The 20,762-nt window shown below is 43.5% G+C and overlaps 1 protein-coding gene across 4 annotated transcripts in view; it reads left to right on the forward strand.

Moving 5' to 3' along the window:
• The first annotated feature begins 2,341 nt into the window (after positions 1 to 2,341).
• The window catches only part of PPM1B (protein phosphatase, Mg2+/Mn2+ dependent 1B), a 69,179-nt gene continuing 50,758 nt past the window's right edge, over positions 2,342 to 20,762 (forward strand). For 2 of the 4 annotated variants that reach the window (XM_054168222.1, XM_054168218.1), the window contains exons 1-2: positions 2,342 to 2,560; positions 20,297 to 20,405. The gene's annotated coding sequence lies outside the window, so the exon portion shown is untranslated. Of the gene's footprint in view, positions 2,561 to 13,689; positions 13,803 to 20,296; positions 20,406 to 20,762 lie in introns of those variants that run through there. The other 2 variants (XM_054168219.1, XM_054168221.1) reach the window with 2 other exon arrangements.

Below are 20,762 nucleotides of genomic sequence, written 5' to 3' on the forward strand. Positions count from 1 at the left end.
AGCCAGATTCACCATTTTTTTAATAATACATGAATTTTGTATAAAAGACTATAAGCTGTATAAAAGACTATAAGGAAGAAAGGGAAAAAAAAGATCCCTAGCTAGATATATAGATACAATATCTTGAGTTCCAGATCATGTGGACACTGCAAAGTTAACTGTGTTGATTGGCAGCTGGGTCTGGGCACTTAAATTAGCTTGTCTATAAGCAAGTTTGCTATGACAGAAGGCTAACTGCAGTCTCAATGTTCTGGCTGTTTCTGGACTTGCTCCCACGGGCCTGTGCTGAGGCAATCTAGATCTCATTCTCAGTCAGCTCTGTCACCTGGTAAAGCTGTGGGAAGCAGCATGATCATGCTGAAGTGACCTTTCTCATCTTCTTATGCAGAGTAGACACACTTGTTCCCACAGAAAGCAAAGCTCCTGGTCTTAGAACTCCAGTTGCATAAGTTACCTGAGCTAAAAGTGCCTCCAGAGCTCAGTGAAGGGATTTTCTAATGTGATTGGTGGTATTGAAGACCTTAAAGCTAAAAGCTGCATAGCATTTTCTGTACTGTGGACATAATTCTAGAGAACTTGTAAAAATAATCACATCTGGAAGACTGGGAGAGAATTCCAACTCCATAAGGGGAAGTTCCTGCCTTTTCCAGGGCCAGCTCCTTTCCTAACACTCCAGAAAAAGAGAGATGGATAAATCAAAATGTATGTATCCTGCATTTTGACCTATGATCTCAAGACCTGTTAATTTACAGCAATACATATAGTGTGTGGGGAAGAAACACCAACGCAGGGGGACAAGAGCATCAGTAGACTAAGATGTAGGAATTTGTATGCTCTTTTTTAGGATGGTACACTGAACTTCAGGTGCTTGGGAGTGTAAGGCAAGGACTACAGTTCTATGCCTATGCCTTCAATGCCTTTTAGCTAATAAGCAAAGACTATAATGTCTAACTGCAGCCAGCAGAACTGCTGTACAGGGCTGCAGAGCAAGGCAGGAGTTGAGTCCCTCTCCAGAGAGATGAGCCTCAGCTGGCTTCAGCCAGCTCGTTGATTGAGAAAAGCAGGAATAGCAAGGGATTATGAAGCATCAGGGAGGTTTCACGTTCCTTCCTGAAAACATTTTGTTTGGGGGCGAGAAATAGGTTGCAGAGTAGGTAAGCCCACGCAGGGTGTGAATTACAACCTCCCACGGGAGGCTCTCGCCGCAGCCAGAGAGGTCGACGCCTGCAAGTTGCCCATTCCAGCACTGGCGGCTTCCTCGCAACTGCTGTTACTTTCCAGGCGGCACGTTGTCAACGGCTCCTGCGCGGTGGCTCGGTTCCCACCCCTTGAGCCCGTGCACCCGGGCCCTGCGGCAGACACGAGTAACTCCGAGAAGCCTTCCTCGAGCACCCCTGGAGTGGCGACCCCTTCCCTGAGCCGCAGCTACGGAAAAGAACGTCAACATTCCTCCAACTTCCTACTTTACTGTGGTAAAAAACGGCAGCTACGCTTACCGAGCCGGCTGCCGGCCACAGCCCCGCCCCCGGGGCGTGAGGCGGCAAGGCTCTCGAACGCGACCACCCGGCCCTGCCCTTCCGCGACCAGCAGACCAGCCCCGCGCTCCCTGATTGGCTAGCGGTGATGTAATGGCGCGCACATACGGGCATTGCTCACCGACCCCCGCGGCAAGCCCGCACCACTCCGCGACCAATCGCCGTGCGGAGCGGCGCCGGGCCGGCACATACTGCGGTTCCACTAGGGACGGCCAGCCCCGCTTTATTGGCGTGGGCTACGGCCAATCACGAGAAGGCAACCGTCTCCCGGTTTATGCCCATTTCACGAGTTGGGGGCGGGGACGAGTGAGGCTGCAGGAATGGCGGCGATGAGAACCAATGGCCTTCAGGCAAACCGCACCATGACAGATGTGGTGGGGGAGGGAGGCTGGGAGAGGCAAAAACTCCTGCGCTCACTGACTGCCGCTTCTATCAGTACTGTCCAGGCTGCGAGGCCGGTTAAGAAAAACTCTCGAGAAAGACAAGAGCCGGTGCAGTAGTACTTTGATTGACAGGAGCCACGGCCAATAGATCCCAAAGCAATGGGGAAAGGCCCAGTCAGAAAAAGTTTTGGGGCGGGTGAGCTGAGAAGGGCGCGACCAATGACACTGAGATAGGATAAAGTCAGAAGGGCAGACGGCCCAATGGCCACCGAGAGGGGACAGGACAAGGATGAGCGACGGCGGCGGCAGCCAGTAGCCTGGGAAGAACACGAAGTAGGGAAAGGCATCGATGGGATGAGGGCGGGGCTGTGGGCCGTGCCCCGCCCGCCCCTCCCGGAGCGCTGTGACGTGGGCGGTGGGGAGGGCGGGCCTAGCAGTGGCCTTTGGGACAGGGGCTCCCAACATGTCCGCGCTGCTGGCGGCGCTGAGAGTGCGCGAGCGGGTGGCGACAACGACCGGCGACGGCCAGCGCGGGGCGGCCCGTGCCTGAGGCCGAGCTAGGCCCGCCTTCACCCGGTCCAGGCATTGCAGGGCTGCCTGTGGCCTGGACGTCGGAGAACGTCGGTGCTCGTCTACCGACAGGTAGAGGGGTCACGACTGGCCGTGGGGTACAAGGCGAGCGGGTCGTGTCTGCGCTGGGTTGAGCCGAGTCGGGCAGAGAGGGGAAAGCGACCGAGAAGCCGGGCCGGGCCTGCCCTCGCCTGGGCGCGCATGTTACCGAGCGGCAGGGCCTGCGCGTGTGCCGTGTAGAGTCGAGGCTGGCAGCGCTGGCCCAGCGCCGTGGGGTCAGAGGGCCGGCAGGCAAGGCCTGCTGTGTGTGCAGTTTCCCGGGAGCAGGCAAGCTCCGCGCAGGCCCGGTCTCCGCGTCTTCCCGCCGTTGGGGAAAAGAAGGCAGAGGGCCGCACTGACATGGTCTCCTGGCGGAGGAGCTGCGTCTACCCGGGGTAGTTGCACGGCAGTGGGACGGCGAGGAAGTGGCGGGGAAGGCAAGCCCGCTTTTGTAGCTAGAGATAGGGGTTGGCGGTCTCGTCCTCTGTGCGCCACGATAGGCGGGCCGAGGCGGAGACAGGGGGCTCGGTGGCCCTGGCCCTGCACGCTGGCTGCGGCGTGACGGGTGAGTGAGCCGGCGGGCCGGGTTTCCTGTGAGTAGTGCTGTGTGCGGGGCGGGGAAGGGGCCTGAAGTGGCCGGCGTGCCGGTACTTGCGTGCGGAGCGCGGTTAGGGGGCGGCCGGCGGGTCGAGCGTTTCTGAGCACGTGCATTGGCTGGGGTCGGGGGAGTGGCGGGCCGGGGGCTGGCGGGGTCCGGTGTTTACCGACGGGGTGGAGTGGTGGGAGGTGGCGAGCTGCGGGGACGGCCCATGGCGTTGGAGGCAGAAGCTGTCGTTAGGCCTGAGTGCTTGTGACAAGCTGTGTGCGAAGGGGATGAAGTCACAGGCACATGGGCAGTGCCTGGGTTCTGAGCGTGCAAGAGAAAAGAAGTTGAACGCAGTTCTTTCTCGTAGTTTGGAGCTCGCTGGTGCTGCCAACCCATTGGATATAAACGCGTGTATACTTCTGCTGTAATTTGTAGCTAGTCGAAGAAAGGAAGTAATTTTGATGGGCTGTATGCGTGTTGCTGTGTTTTGTGGTAGGGTTGAGAGATATGTTTATGCCGTGGGGCTGGAGAGGTGGGCCCACGTCAACCTCGTGAAGTTCAACAAGACCAAATGCAAGGTTCTGCATCTGGGTCGGGGCACTCTCAAGCATTGATATAGGCTGGTTAGGGACTGGCTTGAGAGCAGCCCTGAAGAAAAGGACTTGGGGGTGCTGATGGATGAGAAGCTCAACATGAGCCACCAGTGTGCACTTGCAGCCCAGAAAGCCAGTCCCATCCTGGGCTGCATCAAGAGAAGCATAGCCAGCAGGTCAAGGGAGGTGATTCTCCCTCTCTACTCCCCTCCTCTGGTGAGATCTCACCTGGAGTGACCAGATCTGGAGCTCCTATTACAAGAAGGACCTGGATATGCTGGAAGGTGTCCAGAGAAGGGCCATAAGGATGATCAGAGGCCTGAAGCACCTCTCCTCTGAAGACAGACTAAGAGAGTTGGGGCTGTTCAGTTTGGAGAAGAGAAGGCTCCAAGAAGACCTTATTGTGGCCTTCCAGTATCTGAAGGGGGCTACAGGAAAGCTGGGGAGGGACTTTTGAGGGTGTTGGGGAGTGATAGGACTGGGGGGAATGGAGCAAAACTAGAAATAGGTAGATTGAGATTGGATGTTAGGAAGGAATTCTTCCCCATGAGGGTGGTGAGAGACTGGCACAGGTTGCCCAGGGAGGTGTAGAAGCCCCATCCCTGGAGATTTTTAAGGCCAGGCTGGATGTGGCTCTGAGCAACCGGATTTATTGTGAGGTGTTCCTGCCCTTGGCAGGGGGGTTGGAACAAGATGATCTTTGAGGTCCCTTGCAACCCTAACAGTTCTATGAAGCCATATGTATTTAGGAGTAGTGGTTCATGAAGGCTTGATACATAAACAATCATGTGTGTTGTGAGAAGTAAGGTGATAAGTTGTCTGACTTCTAGGTGTTGTGGAGGAGGGAGGTTTTGGGTGGTAGGTAAGCCTACGTACAACTTATAGGCACAGTGGTAATAGGCTGCTGCAAGGTTCCGAACTTGTTTTGTTTGGTGGCCACTGTGGTTAGGCTTAATGTGCGAGACCTTCGTGTGTAATATGAGATGGTATGTGGACAGAAAGGCATGCATAGTCTTTCAGCATGTAAGTTGGTTTGTCTGCCACTCATACTGAGAGTTGAGAGAGATTCCTGGTTGTCACCAGCTCGGCTTTGGGGTTTTTGTGTGTTGAGATGGGCTAGGGCATCAAGCAACCTGGTCTGTGTCCTGGGAAAATGAAAGGAGCTGTGAATTGGCATCTCATTTGTGATGAAATTGAAAGGCAGGGTATTTGTTGTTTCAGCCACTAGATACTAATTGGAAAACATACAGCAAATGGCAGGTGTTGGGGTCATGATAGTGCTCTTTGGAGAAAAGTGTGCGTCTGTCCTGGGGAGTTGTAGAACTCTAGGTATCTATATTTTTGGCAGGTGTCAGGCAGTGTAAATTTCTGTCTGAGGACATCAATGCACTCTTGCAGATAGATTTCCAGGGATTACCACAGTTTGTAAGGAAGTGAGGGATTCTGGGTGGGTTTTTAAAAGTAGAAATGAATGGTAGGATTTTTGAAAGGTTTGTGTTCATTTGAAGAAAAGTAGCATGAATTTGTGAGGGTTATGCATATACATGCTGACGATTTTGTTACACTATGTATACATGTGTGTATTGGGGAATGGTATTTGTAAAAAGGGAAACTGGAGTCTTTATATTGCTGACTTAGTGAGAATTCTTGTCTGTGTATGGAGAGATGCAGCAGGCATTTTTGGCTGAGGCTATGAGAAGTTGAAATAGTGTGTGGGAGGGATGGTGAACTGAAGATGGGGTCCCAGGTGTGTCCTGGGCAGGTGGGAGGCTGTGGGGATTCTTTGCTCCTCTTGGTTTGGAGACAAGTATTTTGTAGTTAGGACACTCAGTTGAGCCTAAAGAAGTGAATGAAGGTGAGGCAATTTGTGTATATTAAGAATATTATCTGATTAAAGGAAGCTACAGAATAGTCAAGTTTGTTGCTAAAGGCATTTTTTTTGTTGTTGTTGCTGTTGTTCCAGTGGGTAAGTTGTCCATTAACTTTAAGGGTAAACTTTTGCTGAGATCAACACTCATAATGGTGATGACAGGTCAGCAGCTAACTAAAAGCACTGAATGTGGTGTAGACGAACTCTGTGTATGTGTGGGTTTAGGAGCTTGAATGTGTCTGTTGTATACGTTTATGTGCATTACCGTAACCCTTTAAATGAGTGCACTTGTCTAGAGGACTTAAGTCTTTCGTACTGGACATATACTTGTTTTTAAGTGCAGAAACTTTAAGGATCAGAGATTGTGAAAAGGTGATCCATTCAGAACGGAAAGCAGTTTGGCTGAGGTGGAAATGAGGAAAAATTGCACATGTGCATACCATGTTCTGCAGATATATGATAGTATTTATTATTTGTTTATATAGCCTGTTGTCTTTTGCTCACAGATGTTTATAGGAGGTTATTACATAGGGTAATGAGCTAAATAAAGCACATAACATCAAGATGAAGAAAACTGAGGTGATGTAGTATGGAGAGGGCTAAATACAGAGTGCATAGAACCTATTTTCCTTTTATTGTGGTAGCTGTGAGGTGGTCAGTCAGTGAGATAGGGAACTAGAGAATAGTCTCACAGTAGTTACTCTGGATAATCCAGTTAGCTTCTTGTCTCAGTGGGGATTTATTGTTATTCACATTAGTTGTGCTTCTGACTTCAAGTAAACTTGAGACCCCATCTTGCAGAAATAAATCTGTCCAAACTGAAATGAAAGCTTGTGAAATCTGTGTGTTGAAGATAGTCTTTTAAGGTACTTGGTGTTAAGAACTATGCCTTTCAAATAGGGTGGTTGTGAGTGGTGAGTGTTTATGTGGATGTGTTGTCTCCATATTACAAAAAAGGGAAATAAAAAATCCACTAGGTCATGGATGTAAAAATATGTCTGTGAAATATTTGTATTATAATAACAGTATCACTCTTTGGAGTAGGAATTATTTAGACTGCTGTGAAGGATGACATGTAGAACATTGTTCAGTTACAGCTGCCCATCTTGAATGAAGCAAACCGCAGCACACCTAACTAAATGTTACCATAATGTTCCTAGGTGTATGTTTGTATGAGTTGTTTGTTGGTGTGGGGTTTTTTTTGCTGCTTGGGTTTTTACATTTGGGTATTCCTCCCCCCAAAAAAACCTCTAAAAATTTAAATCAGTGATTTGGTTGGAGTCTTGGTTCTTCAGTCCAGTAGGAGTGCTTAAATCTGCTGTCTAGGCCTGTACATGCCCACTACCTTAACTGTATTGAGTATGCTCTGTTTTGTGGTTTGTTTGTTTTTCAATTATTGCCACCATGTTCAACAAGTTTTCTCATCTCTTCAAATTACGTGCTGCAATAGTGTCCATCTTCACTTCTCTGGGAAAACGAAGAAGCATTTTGCTGTCTTGGCTCCTTCCTGGATTTTAGCTTTTTTTCATGCTGTGCTTAGTTGTTTATGCTTGATCATCTTCAAGATTTGGTTTAGTACTGGTTTGGTATGGGGTGTTAGCAGTGTGAATACAGGATATTTAAATATTTTTTTTTAACTTAAGAGGAGTCTGGTTTAGCTGTGGTTATCAATATATACAGTATATAATCTTCATGGAATTTTAAAAAATTTAGACAGGTTAGTACATGTTCTTAAAAGAAAAAAAAAAGGCCACCCAAATTCAAATAGCATTCAACTACAAAAGCCTGGGAAAAAGGAATTGCATGGACAATGAAAGGTGTGTCCCTGATGTAAGAACAAGGATACCGGGTTTCCAAAAGATCACCAAAGCTGTTCTTCCTTAAATGACAGACTCACAAACTACTCAGCTATTTGACTGGCCTCTTCTAGTCTTGAAATGTATCTGGCATGGGCATGTTGGTCAAACTTTTTATAAACTTTATTTGCCAAATTTTTATAGATTTGCATCTGTATCTTGTGCTAAAGGCAAATAAAGATTTTGAATAACTAATGGGTATATACTGGTCTGAAAATTTTTGCATGAGGTCATAAGAAATAGCTGAGCTGGTGTAGCTCATCTTAGTTTCTTTACATGAACAGTTCAGCTCATCTCAATTTCTTGAGACATTATTGGCATGATGAAACAGAAGGGCTGCCAGTGAGTGTAGGTTAAATTAAGTCTTTCAGCTCTTAGGAAAATGTACATTGAGAGACAAGGCACAAAGATGTATTAATGTAGATACTGATAGAAGGGAAAACTCTCTGTCTCATTGTACAACAGTCTTTCTTGCAATTTCAGAGGAAATTATTCAGGCCCAGGTGGCATTCTGCTAGGAAAAATAAGTTGCCTGCAGCTCTTTTCCCCCATGCACCATTAGTTTCACATTAGCATTACTTCAATGCATCATTTTATGATATTACTACATTACTATCTCATGGCGTAGGTCCTCTGCATCTTTGAGGGAAATAAGCTTTTCATGGAGTTTTCTTTCAAATAAATAGTACAACTAAACACTTATTTTCGCAGAAGTTAATGGGAATTCAACTCAAAGAAACATTGCTTAAAGATGTTTTAGACTAAAGTACTGGAGAGTTTAAGATGGTTCATCGGTGTGTAAGGTAATTACAAACTTCCAGTAAAGTCACAAAGGAAAGCATTGGTCTTTTTTTGTTTGCAGTTTTCTGAGGATTAGCATGTTAGCAGAAAATGTTGTTTTCAGTAGTTGTACTTTTGTATCTGCACCGCAATGTAGGAAGTTTACTGAATGCAGAGCAAACACAGCTCTGCAGTGTTAGTAAATAAATAACTGTCTTTATCAAGGAAGTAATGAAGTAAAATGATCTATTGAGTAGAAGAGGTAACACTTTGTTGTAATTTATTCATACAATACTGCTTTGGGTTACTGTTCAAAACTCATGATCTTGTATTTAAAATTTTATATAGAAAGAAAGACTGATGACTGGAGTAACGAATCTCAAATGATGGAACTACTGGGAAAGAACTGATGGTTTTGATTCAAGTGGAAGACTGAAACTGAGTATTACATTGGTCAGCTTGTTCAGAAACAAAATCCCTCTTTTTTGGCAGCTTTGGTTAGGCTTATGTGCAAGTAATATAAAGGATTATTGAGCACGTGGTGTATTTCTTTCCTGTCCCTAACTACAGTGGAACCATTGATGTGGCTTTGTGGATATTGTGCTGCTTTCAGTGTTATTAAATTAGTTATACAAAATAGTAAATGTAGGTGATGCATGAAATGTAGATTGTGAGGCTTTTAAAGCTTTGTTTAGGGAACTTTGCTAGATGTATCCCTCTAGATTCGATGTTCCTAACTGTAAAGGGATGGAATCAAAAGTGGATGAGTTATGAGACCCTGCTGCTATAGCTATCTCAGGAAAAGGAACACTCAAATTTGTATGCAGCCTTCCTTTTTAGGGCTGTTGTTAGCTTAAATCTGTCAGTTTAGTTACCACTGCATGAGGCTCTCTTAAATGAATGGGCAGTGTCTGCCACTCCTGCTTATGTTCATATTAACAAGCAGTATGCTGCAATTGAAGAATATTATAGAGGGAAGATGAAGGTTAGGAAGGAAGACTCAGTATCTATGATACATATACTGCTTGGGGCTTTATTTTAGGCTAGTTTTAGTCTGGTTTTGTGGACCATGTATGCTTGAGATGTTAGAGTAGAATAGACTAGGTTGGAAGAGACCTTCAAGGTCATTGCGTACAACCCATCATCCAACACCATCTAATAACTAAACCATGGCACCAGGCACCCCATCAAGTCTCCTTCTAAACACCTCCAATGATGGCAACGCCACCACCTCCCCAGGCAGCCCATTCCAATGGCCAGTCACACTCTTTATGAAGAATTTCTTCCTAACATCCAGCCTAAACCTCCCCTGGTGCAGCTTGAGACTGTGTCCTCTTGTTCTGGTGCTGGTTGCCTGGGAGAAGAGACCAGCCCCTGCCTGTCTCCAACCTCCCTTCAGGCAGTTGTAGAGAGCAATAAGGTTATTTGATATTAGATGTTTTCCCGGAATTTTGGTTTAGGTTGATCTAAGAAATGTCCAGAAAATGTTTGGAAACGTCTCTGAGATGTGAACCAAAGCACAGTAAGCAGGTGGTCTCAGTTATACTTAAAAGGTGTGCTTGTGATCCAAACTAGAGTGCTAGTATGTATTTACTGATTGGCCACCTAGGAGTGTTTCAGAGGGTGTGGAGCTGTGTGAGGGGCTCCATTCTGCCTTCTCCCATCTCATCAGTGTTGTTATCAAAACTGCAGAAATTGTCCTGCTCCCCTCTGAGTAAGGATTGTTTATCTTGAGTCGTAACTGAGTCTCTGTTCCCAAATTACTTTCCCTTGTTTTGAAATTAATTGTGAAAATGGCTGTTAAAAGTACAGTAAATTCTGGAAAGTATTTCTTTCACGGTTTTACTCTAGCTAAACCAGCTGTGTGAGCAACAGGTTATGAAGCCTGACTTCCTGTGGCTTTGTCTTGTGGTTGGATTTTTCTGGGTATACTGTATTGTGAGCTCTGAAAGTACTTTCATGCATTTAGGGCTCTATTTGACCTTCTGTCCTGTGTGGAAAGCTGGTTTTGGTAACATAGCAGAGCTCCTGCTGTGCTTATCCTCAAGGTGCACTAATTTGGATGTCTTTCCTTGATCTGACTGTTCATAGCCACAAAAGTTACATTATAGGGCCTGATTTTCTCTGAAATATTTACCCTTTTGTTAACTTCTGAAAGTGTGGCCAGTTTCAATAAAACGCAGTGGGGGTGGATGTGTGTGCAACCACAAACACTGTAGCTTGGCTTCCTAAGATTGTATTTTAATTCTTTTCTAGTAAGGCTCTCTTTTGTTTTATTGACTTTGTATATTTACTACTCTTCTAAATTTCTTCCAGAAGAGTTAAAAGTATTTAGTCCCCTAGCTTTTCAGGCAGTGTATCTAGAAGTAGGAAATTATTGAAGGATGCTAAAAGGGTCCTATTAAAGGATGGTAAAGGGTGCTATCTGTGGGATAGATAAAATTCTTTTAAGTATCTAATATGCTTGATAAACCACCTCCAAATAAATACAGACAAGTCTAAAGTAGCCTGTTGTAATGCATGCTGTAATATTAGTACTATGTATAGTAGTTTTGGACTGTGATTCTAGGAGAGAAGTTAATGATTTTTGAAAATGAGATATTGAAGTCCCTGGAATACAACTACACTGGATCTTGAGGGTGGTGGATTAGGAATTGGAGAAGGCAGGGGTTTATGTTTGTGATTGCCCTTGTGACCTTGAAAAGCTGCTGAAACTCTTACATGCTTTGAAACGTTAGATGAGAAGTACTGCACTGAAGCTATGTGGTACTGCAGACTGAGTTCTGTCTTCAGTGTACAAAGCTAAAGAAATTGTTCCTTTTGCTTCTAAGTGAGTCTGTACTCAAAGCATTGACTTCAGAGAGGTTCTGTAAAGGTAGGAAAATGCTCAGGTGTCTCTCAGTTTCTTTTTGTATCTTTTCTGCTCTTGCTTTCCATTTCTGTAGTAGAGTAATAAAATTCTTGTTTTATTTGATGTGGCTTCCAACAGGAAAGTCTCATCCTGGTCAAAAGGTACTTTACATACTAGTTGGTGCTCTAGGCTGCACTTGAGATGTGGTACTACTTAGAGGCACTGGTTTCTACCTGTGATGTTAATTTTGATTCTCTGTGGGATATGTGAGAAAAATGGCAGATAGCTGATCTTCCACAAAAAGGTCACTCTTCTTTAGTGTGCATGTTCAACACAGACATGAAGTGTCAGCTGTTGTAAAACTTGAATCCAGACCTAATAGAACTAGTTCACTGACTCCCCTAGGTAGTGATCAGTCCCACATGTTAGAAGGAAAAATTCCATCTATCTCAATAGAACCCCAATGCACAATACAGTTTGTTCAGACTCATGGATGTCTCACTTTGGGTGCTACCAGTAAGAACTGAAGAAATGTCTCTAAGGAAGTTACTAGAAATGTCTTAATTAGAGGTGGAATTCATAGGCATGTCTAGTGAGTCTTGCCCAGTAATTGTGGATTCACTACTTATAGGCATATTTAACTCCTTGAACGTGATGTTTATCTGTTTACTAGCTTGTCATTTTCTGTATCACATTTCCAGGAGTCCTAATACAGCAAGGGATTTTTTTTGTTTATTTTTTCCTTTTCTGAGGTGATGTCTTTCCCCCTCTTTTTGTACCCAATTGCTTAGGCTGGTGGATGAATTTATTGGAATCATTCAGTGTCTAGGTTGTGACTGATTATGTTATTCTGAAGAGCACTTTTTCTAAACTAATAGAAGGTTGGCATAGAACTTCAAATAGTAGGGGTTTTGTATACAAGCAAAATTAAATCAGTCTTGTGAAAACGGTAGAGCTGGGGGAATGTGATGTGTGAAATTTGTTCTGTAAATCCTGAGTGCACTGCTGTTTGAACTGCTGTCTAAACAATAACAAAGTTCATATGCATTCAGTCATTTAAAAGATGCTTTAATAAACTGGAAGTAGTTTAATGTGACTTAGTCCTTAGTGGGATTGAGGAAAAGACAGGCATGCAGCCTTTGCAAATGAGCATTGGAAAGAGTGTTTGCTAGGGTGAAATCGCTGTGCAGCCTCCTCTGCATACAGGCCTTGTAAGCTCATCTGCTTTCTATAAATGGTAAAAGCTATAGTTTAACATTGTCCAGTGTTTTAAAATTCAAATAATAATTAGGTTTGTGCTTGATGTAGAAGAAAACTGTTGTTAGGACTTTGCCATTGTGACATTGGTGTTTTGCAATTTCACTTACATTTCACCTTTGGTTTGCCTTACTTGGAACCATATCTATTTTTATTACTGTATTTGAGTGTTAGAGTGATGGAGATTGAGCTGTTTATCTAGCTTCCAACATAAAATCCAACAGAATGACTCCTCCCTTTCTTAGCTAGAATGCATCAAACACAAGCAACTGTAATACTGAGATGGACTTCTTGAAAATATTTATTGAACACAAAATAGTAACTGTTGTTAATCAAAACAGCTTACTAAGTGGTTTTGACTATCATTGTGGTCTTATTTTAGTTAAAAAGAAGTACTGTTAAAATATCTGATTTCTGGAGGGAAGCTGATAGACTTTACAGACTGTCGAAGCAATTACTCCTGTTGGTTTTTGTTGTTTGGTTTTGGTTGGTTGGGTATTTTTGTGTTTTGGTGGTGTTGTTTTTTAACGTGAGCTGGAGCTTGACTTATGGAGGGGAGGAAATAAAGTTCCAGTGTAGTTCAGAATTGTTGAAATAAGCTTGTGCACTGGTGACGCCAATGACAGGGAAAGGATTTAGCATGTTCAGGAAAATGTCACTAGGAAAAGTACTCTGAATTGTATTTTTTAAAAAATCTTTGTGTTATTTTCCTTGAAAAATACAATAAATTCATAATTATATTTAGCAATCATACTGATTTCTTAATCTATACAAAGACAAAATAGTGGCCTGTCTAGGAAAAATATTACTTGAAATTACCTCTTTTCACTGTTGTGTTGTTTTGTTCAGGGTTGCCAAATTTAAATGTATGTGTACAAAATAAGGTGTGGTGATGTTGGGGTGTTTTATTATTAAGGGTGTCTTAAGGTTTGTCCCTACTTGAAACCTGGTGATGTCAGTTTCACAAATAATACAAAGCTAATGTGGAAAACCTGTAAATGTGTCTCTTCATACTGCCCCTTCCTTCACAGATTCAGAGAATACTTGGGTAGGCATAGCACACTTCATCAAGGTGTATTCTTCATTATTCTCTTATCAAAGGCTTCTATTTTCTGTTTATCTCTTCATGTGAAATATTTTTTAGTAGTAGATACTCAACATTTTCATATCAATTTCTTCTCTCTGCCCGTAGTCTACTGCAATTACTTATTTTTCAGAGGTATAATGACTTTTGATACAGGCATGGGTGAAAACCAACAAGTGTAAATTGACCACTGACATATATTGCTGGGTGAGATGGGAAGCAACTTATTAATATTGGTATTCATTCCCTTTATTTTTGTTGACAGATAATTTCTTTGAGCACATTTTCTCTTCTGTGGGATGTGACACATGTGACCTCTGATAGACTATATAACTTTGCTGTATAATGTAATAAACGTCTTCGCCTGCTTACATCTTGTCCTGGAAGAGTTGCTTGAGGTAAATATACCATCTATATAAAATCTATATTATAACACTCTTGTTGTATCCTTTCTTGAGGAAGGAAGTTGGAAGAGAATGGGAGAAGACTTCGTCTGTTGTGCTTTTTCATGAGCTGTGTAAAAGTTTGCTGATTTTAGTCATACCACACTTCTTCTTGCCCCCTGAGCTTTGTATAAAGCTCTGCAGATAGAGGAAAACTTAGCACATGGCATGATCTATTCTTATTATGAGTTTAAGATGTCACGGAACTGGTAGACTCATATTACTGTTGCTGAGGAAGCAAAGATTTCTAGAAGGTCTTTTGGTGACTGAATGGATCTACTTAGACTAAATTGCCATGCTGAGAGAAGGAAAGGAAAACTAGAGTGAGCAAATGTGACCCAGAAAAACTTCTATTAAGAAGGTGAAAAGCAATAAAACTTGTTTGCTTCAGCTGCCAAAGGGTAATGCCTTCAAAACTGTAGAGACAGAACAAAGGTAAATCTAGCACAGTCAAAGAAATAGCTAGCATGTAATTTAGTTCAAGCTGAGGTTTTAATTCTGAATTTCTTCTGTGTTGGCTTCCAGGCATTAAATCTTATGCTACCTCAGTGAGGATGCTGGGTACTAGATACATTTGCTTCCTTTATCAGCCAGGCATTGTTATTTCTTTGCAGCTGTTGAAAACCAATGGATGTAACATCTTGGAATCTGGCTCACTTAATGTACACAATATAGCTTTGCTTTTGTCCCTTCAAAATAGGGAGTTCATTCTGTATTATCCAAACAGTTTTCTGCTACATGCTGCCTAGTTGGTGAGCATCTGGTATTCCTCTTTTTAGTTAAAGGTCCTTAGAATTGTTTGGGTTTTTCACCACTTTTCAGTGTTGTTGCAGTGTAAAAAGAGTTCCTGTTAGGCTTCTGTGTGCACTTACGCATTTGCATCTAGAACCCACTCATAATCCTGACTGTTTCATTAAGAAAGACATTCTTGGACAATTACCTAAGTATCTTACTGCTGCTTTATTTCTGTGCTTTCCTATCTCTGGCCATGTGCTCCTTTTCTTCCCACGATGACACTTGGCTATGTCACATCTCTTGGTGAGAGTGTGTTATGATGTGTGCATGCTGTGTATGTGTTGCTGGGGTGAATTTTCTTTTAGTTTAGTTTCTTGAATCACCATGCTAGGCTTGTGTCCCCATATCATGAGGATATGAGAGCAAAAGCTGAAGGAAAAGTTGAGAGTACAAAGTACATATGTCAGGAGGTAAGCAGCTATCGGTTTAGCTTTCATAGAATCAATAAGGTTGGAAGAGACCTGAAAGATCATCAAGTCCAACCTGTCACCAAACACCTCATGACTAACTGAACTGTGGCTTCAAGTGCCACATCCAATCCATTTTTGAACACCTCCAGGGATGGTGACTCCACCACCTCCCTGGGCAGCACATTCCAATGGCCAATTACTCTTTCTGGGGAGAACTTTCTCCTCACCTCAAGCCTAAATTTCCCCTGGCGCAGCTTGCGACTGTGTCCTCTTGTTCTGGTGCTGGTTGCCTGGGAGAAGAGACCAAACCCCACCTGGCTACAACCTCCCTTCAGGGAGTTGTAGAGAGCAAGAAGGTCTCCCCTGAGCCTCCTCTTCTCCAGGCTAAGCAACTCCATCTCCCTCAGCCTCTCCTCACAGGGCTTGTGCTCAAGGCCTCTCCCCAGGCTCATTGCCCTTCTCTGGACACTTTCAAGAGTCTCAATGTCCTCCTTAAATTGAGGGTCCCAGAACTGGACACAGGACTCAAGGTGTGGCCTAACCAGTGCTGAGTCCAGGGGCACAATGACTTCCCTGCTCCTGCTGGCCACACTATTCCTGATGCAGGCCAGGATGCCATTGGCCTTCTTGGCCACCTGGGCACACTGCTGGCTCATGTTCAATCAGCACCCCCAGGTCCCGTTCTGTTTGGCTGCTCTCCAGCAGCAGTAGCACTGCATGGGGTTGTTGTGGCCAAAATGCAGCACCCAGCACTTGGACTTCTTAAATGACATCATGTTGGACTCTGCCCATCTGTCCAGCCTGTCAAGATCACTCTGCAGAGCCCTTCTACCCTCTAACAGATCAACTCCTGTCCCCAGCTTGGTTTCATCTCCAAATTTACTGATGATTCAATCCCCTCCTCCAGATCATCAGTGAAGATATTGAACAGGATGGGGCCCAGCACTGATCCCTGGGGGACACCACTAGTGCCTGGCTGCCAGCTGGATGTGGCACCATTCACCACCACTCTCTGGGCTCAGCCTCCAGCCAGTTCCTAACCCAGCTCAGAGAGCTGCTGTCCAAGCCAGGGGCTGACAGCTTGACAGCAAACTGACAGTTTGCTGTGGGGGACAGTGTCAAAGGCCTTGCTGAAGTCCAGACAGACTACATCCACAGCCTGTCCCACATCCACCAGGCAGTCACCTGATCATAGAAGGAGATCAGGTTGGTCAGGCAGGGCCTGCCCCTCCTGAATCCATGTTGTCTGGGCCTGAGCCCTTGGCCATCCTGCAGGTATGCAGTGATTGGCCCCAAGATGACCTGTTCCATAATCTTGCCTGGCACTGAGGTCAGGCTGACAGGCCTGGAGTTTCCAGGTTCCTCCATCTGGCCCTTCTTGTGGATGGGCATCACATTGGCCCGTTTCCAGTAGTCTGGGACCTCTCCAGTGAGCCAGGACTGGTGGTAAATGATGGAGAGCGGCTTAGCCAGCTCATCTGCCAGCTCTCTCAGCACCCTAGGATGGATCCCATCTGGTCCCATGGACTGGTGAGTATCCAAGTGGCTCAGCATGTTCCGAACTAATTCCTCATGGATATCAGTGGTACTACACTGCTCCCTGCCTCCATCTACCAGTTCAGGAGACCAGTTATCCTGAAATCCTCCTGCCTTACTGTTGAAAATGGAGGCAAAGAAGGTATTTAGTACCTCAGCCTTTTTTTCATTTTTAGTTACAATGTTATGCTTCAGGTCCAATAAGGAGTGGAGGTTCTTCTTGCCCTCTTTTTAGCATTAATATATTTATTAAAATGCTTATTATTATAATTCCCTAACTTCAAGACTCTACCCTGAGATGTTTCAAAGCAGGTTTGTTTAAGGTGTAGTTATTAACATTGGTTCTTAAAATGAATGGTTCGGATTGCTCATGGCTTACCTTGCAATTGGAAGTCATCCTATGTTGTAACACAATTAAAAATGCTCATCTCCTCTTCTGGATTTTCCCCAAGTGCATAGCCTGCTACAGATGATGATACAACTCCCTTCACAGTAGTCATTCCAGTTTAATTAAATATCAACACTGACTGACAAGAATATCTTTATTCTGTAGGCACATGAGAATGCAACAGAAACCAAAACTTTACATAGGAAGTTCCTGAATGAGTCATGCTGTTTGTTTTGTGCTTTTTTTATCACATTTGCAAATTTCCTTAGGGGATAAGAGGTTTGGTCTGCTTGTCTGCCATGATGTTGGCTTTGTTCATTGCTTAATGTGGAGCTATGAGTATCTTATCTACTCCCTTCCTGAAGCATAAGTTTTTGGGGCCAAAGGATGTGAAATGTGTGTAATCACATCATGGGTAGAGACTGGAGTTTGCAATTGTTTGTTAGTTACTAAATGTTTTAATGTTCAGGAGTTCCTGAATTTGTTCAGGTTCAGAGGTCTCAGGAAAGTGGGTTTTGTTTCAATAGTTTGTGAGAAATTCAAACTACCTGAATTTCAGAAATTGTTTCTAATGTGCATAACAAAGCATGTTCAAGTTTTCTTGGCTTTTTGCTGTTCTTTTCCACACCTTTCTCTTCTATTTTTCAGATACTACTTTCTACAATAAATTCCAGGTGGAGTTATGAACACCAAGGTTTTTCCTTTTATAACATGCTATTAGTGTCTTGTTGCCATATACCTTATACTATTTACACTGTGGCTGGGAGAATGACTTGACAGTGAAAGCTGGTTGAAAAGTCATCTCAAAGGGTGACTGATAGCTCATACTTTGCTTGGATGGCAGTTATAACTAGAATGTACCTTCTGCAGGTTTGTGGTAGATGCACAACTCAGTGGCTTAAGGGAGAGCGCCCATTCTGAAATACTTGTAAGGGCTAGAGGACTGGGCCTATTGGAATCATAAGTTAATCAAGGGCACATGCCAAGGCTTGCTTCCAGAATCTGTAACCACCCTGCAGTGCTACTAGCTTTACTGAGAATGACCTGGTTCTGGCGAATAGTAGGCTAAATAAGTCAGCATTTCACCGTGGTAGTGATGAAAACAGCTTTATTCCTCTTTAGTTGGCATTTGTTCCAGATGTTCCCAGGTTGTGTCTCTAGTCCTGTGTCAACTTTTGCTCCTGTTCTGCCTGCTCCAACAGGAGCAATGTTGACAAATTTAGGGAGCTTGAGTATGTGATCTGTGAGGGGATGATGGACTTGTTTACCCCGGAGAAGAAATGCTTAGGCGGGATCCAGTAGCACCCATCTCACATATACAAGGATGGATACCAAAAAGATAGAACCAGTCTCTTCATCAAGGTGCACAGAGACACTGGTCACAAATTGAAATGGGTGAATTCATGTTGAAAAATATTTATTATGAGGGTGATAAGAGATTATAAAGAGGTAACCTGTAAGCCTGTGTGGAGGTGTTCAAGACTAAGTGTGTCAAGTCCTAAGCAAGTGGGACTGAGTTCAGCATTGACTGCGCTTCAAGAGGGAAATTGAACTAGGTGACCTCCTAGGCCCCTTCTATTCTGAATCATTCTATGAAGAATTGCCTGTGACAGAGACCTAAGTAGCCAAACCAATCAATATATTTTATTTGGAAACTTGGATCCTTGGTTCCTAGTCACTCTTGTTGACTTATTTTTGATATTAAGCATTATTTACTTGAAATCCACCTGTTGTGTAAGCACTCAATAAGCAAAATACTTTAACTGAATAAGCTCATTCTGTCTAACAAAGAAAAGAAAAACATTCCTTCATAGTGTTGAAGGTTGAGAACTTTATAGTGACTCATTATTCTGAGCTTTGTTATAAAACTATGTGAATGGTTTGTTGAAGTTACTGGTGGGGCAAGAAAGATACTGAAAAAGAAAACTAAATCTCAATTTCTCTAAGGTTGGTTGCTTTCCCTTTTTGCCCAAGCTTATGAAAAGCTGTTAGTCTAAGTGCTACAAGTAGACATCTCCAAAATGGAGAAGGCTTTAATTAGATTCATACTGCAGAAATTATCTAGATATGATGAGTCTAACTATGGTAGGCTTTTTCTTGTAACCAAGATAATTTTGGTGAATAGTTGTTTGTGTTTCTGCTTTTGTTGTTGAGGAAATCTGTAGTGGCTAGTAGCAGGCTACTTTGTCATGGTTTCCATGCTGTGGAGTAAGTCTGAATCTCAAATTTTAGTCATCTTTTGAGTCCAGGATCTGGATATATTCTTGTAAATGACTGCGTTGATATGTGTTGTGGTTTAACTCCAGCCAGCATCTAAACACCACATGCGTGCTTGCTCATTCATCCCTAGTGGGATGGTGAAAACAAACAGAAGAGTAAGTGAGGAAGTTAAATTGATAAGAACATAAGTTGATATGAACACTGTTTAATAGGTAAAGCAAAAGCTATGAGCGTAAACTAAGTAAAACAAGGAATTAATTTACTGCTTCCCATTGACAGGCAGGTGTTCAGCCATCTCCAGGAAAGCTGGGATCTATCACATGTAATGGTTACCTGGGAAAACAAACACCATCACTCTTAATGTTCCCCCTTTCCTCCTTCTTCCCCCAGCTTTGTATTGCTGAGCATGACATCGTGGGGTCTGGAATATGTCATTGGTCAGTTGGGGTCAGCTTCCCCAGCTGCATTCCCTCTCAACATCTTGTGCATCCCTAGCCTTATTGATGGTGGGATGGTGTGAGAAGCAGAAAAAAGGCCTTGGCTCTGTAAGCACTGCTCCACAGTAATGAAAACACCCCTGTATTATCAACACTGTTTCCAGCACAAATCCAAAACATAGCCCCACGCTAGCTTCTATAAGGAAAATAACTCTGTTCTAGCCAAAACCAGCACAGCATGCCAGACTTCTCCATCGTCTCCACACTTAAATGTGTATGCATATACATAAATGTATGCAGGTGTTCTTTCTGTCATGTGGTTGTACATACTCCTGATTTAGAAATGGATTTTGCTTGCATGAAGTCTGTGAAGGTGGTACATATTGACAGTGGGAGTTCTTTGGCAAGTAGTGGCCATTGATAATGTAGCTTAGATCACTGTACTTCGGTCTCTAACAAGTGAAAGGCTTTCGCATGAACTCCTGCTGCATTACCTTAGACAAGTAGGATCTGCTTGACTAACTTGGCCACTTTGAGTGGTTCATATATTTTTAGTTCTGATCTATAAGTTGCTATTGAGCACTTCTTGAGCTATGAATTTCCTTGAATATTGTGTTGAACTAGGAGTGAAATCGGTCGATTCATCAGTCTTACTACTTTCAGGCTCACAGGCCCTTCTTTATTCATCCCTAATATACAAGGAAGAGTCTTTAAAGTGAATCTCTATCAGAAGGACAAAGATCTGGAAGAAATTTGTACTACTACATTCAAGGTAAGACTTTCAAAATTGTCCATGACTGGATGACAAAAAGCATGAGCACTGAGGCTTGCTAAATGGTAGTATTTCAGGGTTCTTGGCTTCTGGCATATTATTCCTGCAGGAAATTATGAATATTAAGTATTAAATACTTCTGTGAAAATAATTATCAGAGGCATATAACCTAGCTATGCCTGTGTTCCTTAACTAAATAGTGAAGTAGATTGCTAGTCATAATTAATATTTACTATGCAAAGCTGTGTTTTGGGTAGCATGGCTGTTCCTGCTTCTAAAAGTGATACATGAAGTTGCATGATGCAAAATGAAATGGCTTTCTAAATTGTCAGTCTTAGTAACTCTTTTTGGTCCTGT

The sequence above is a fragment of the Dryobates pubescens genome, chromosome 16 (assembly GCF_014839835.1).
Source record: "Dryobates pubescens isolate bDryPub1 chromosome 16, bDryPub1.pri, whole genome shotgun sequence".
Lineage (NCBI taxonomy): Eukaryota > Metazoa > Chordata > Aves > Piciformes > Picidae > Dryobates > Dryobates pubescens.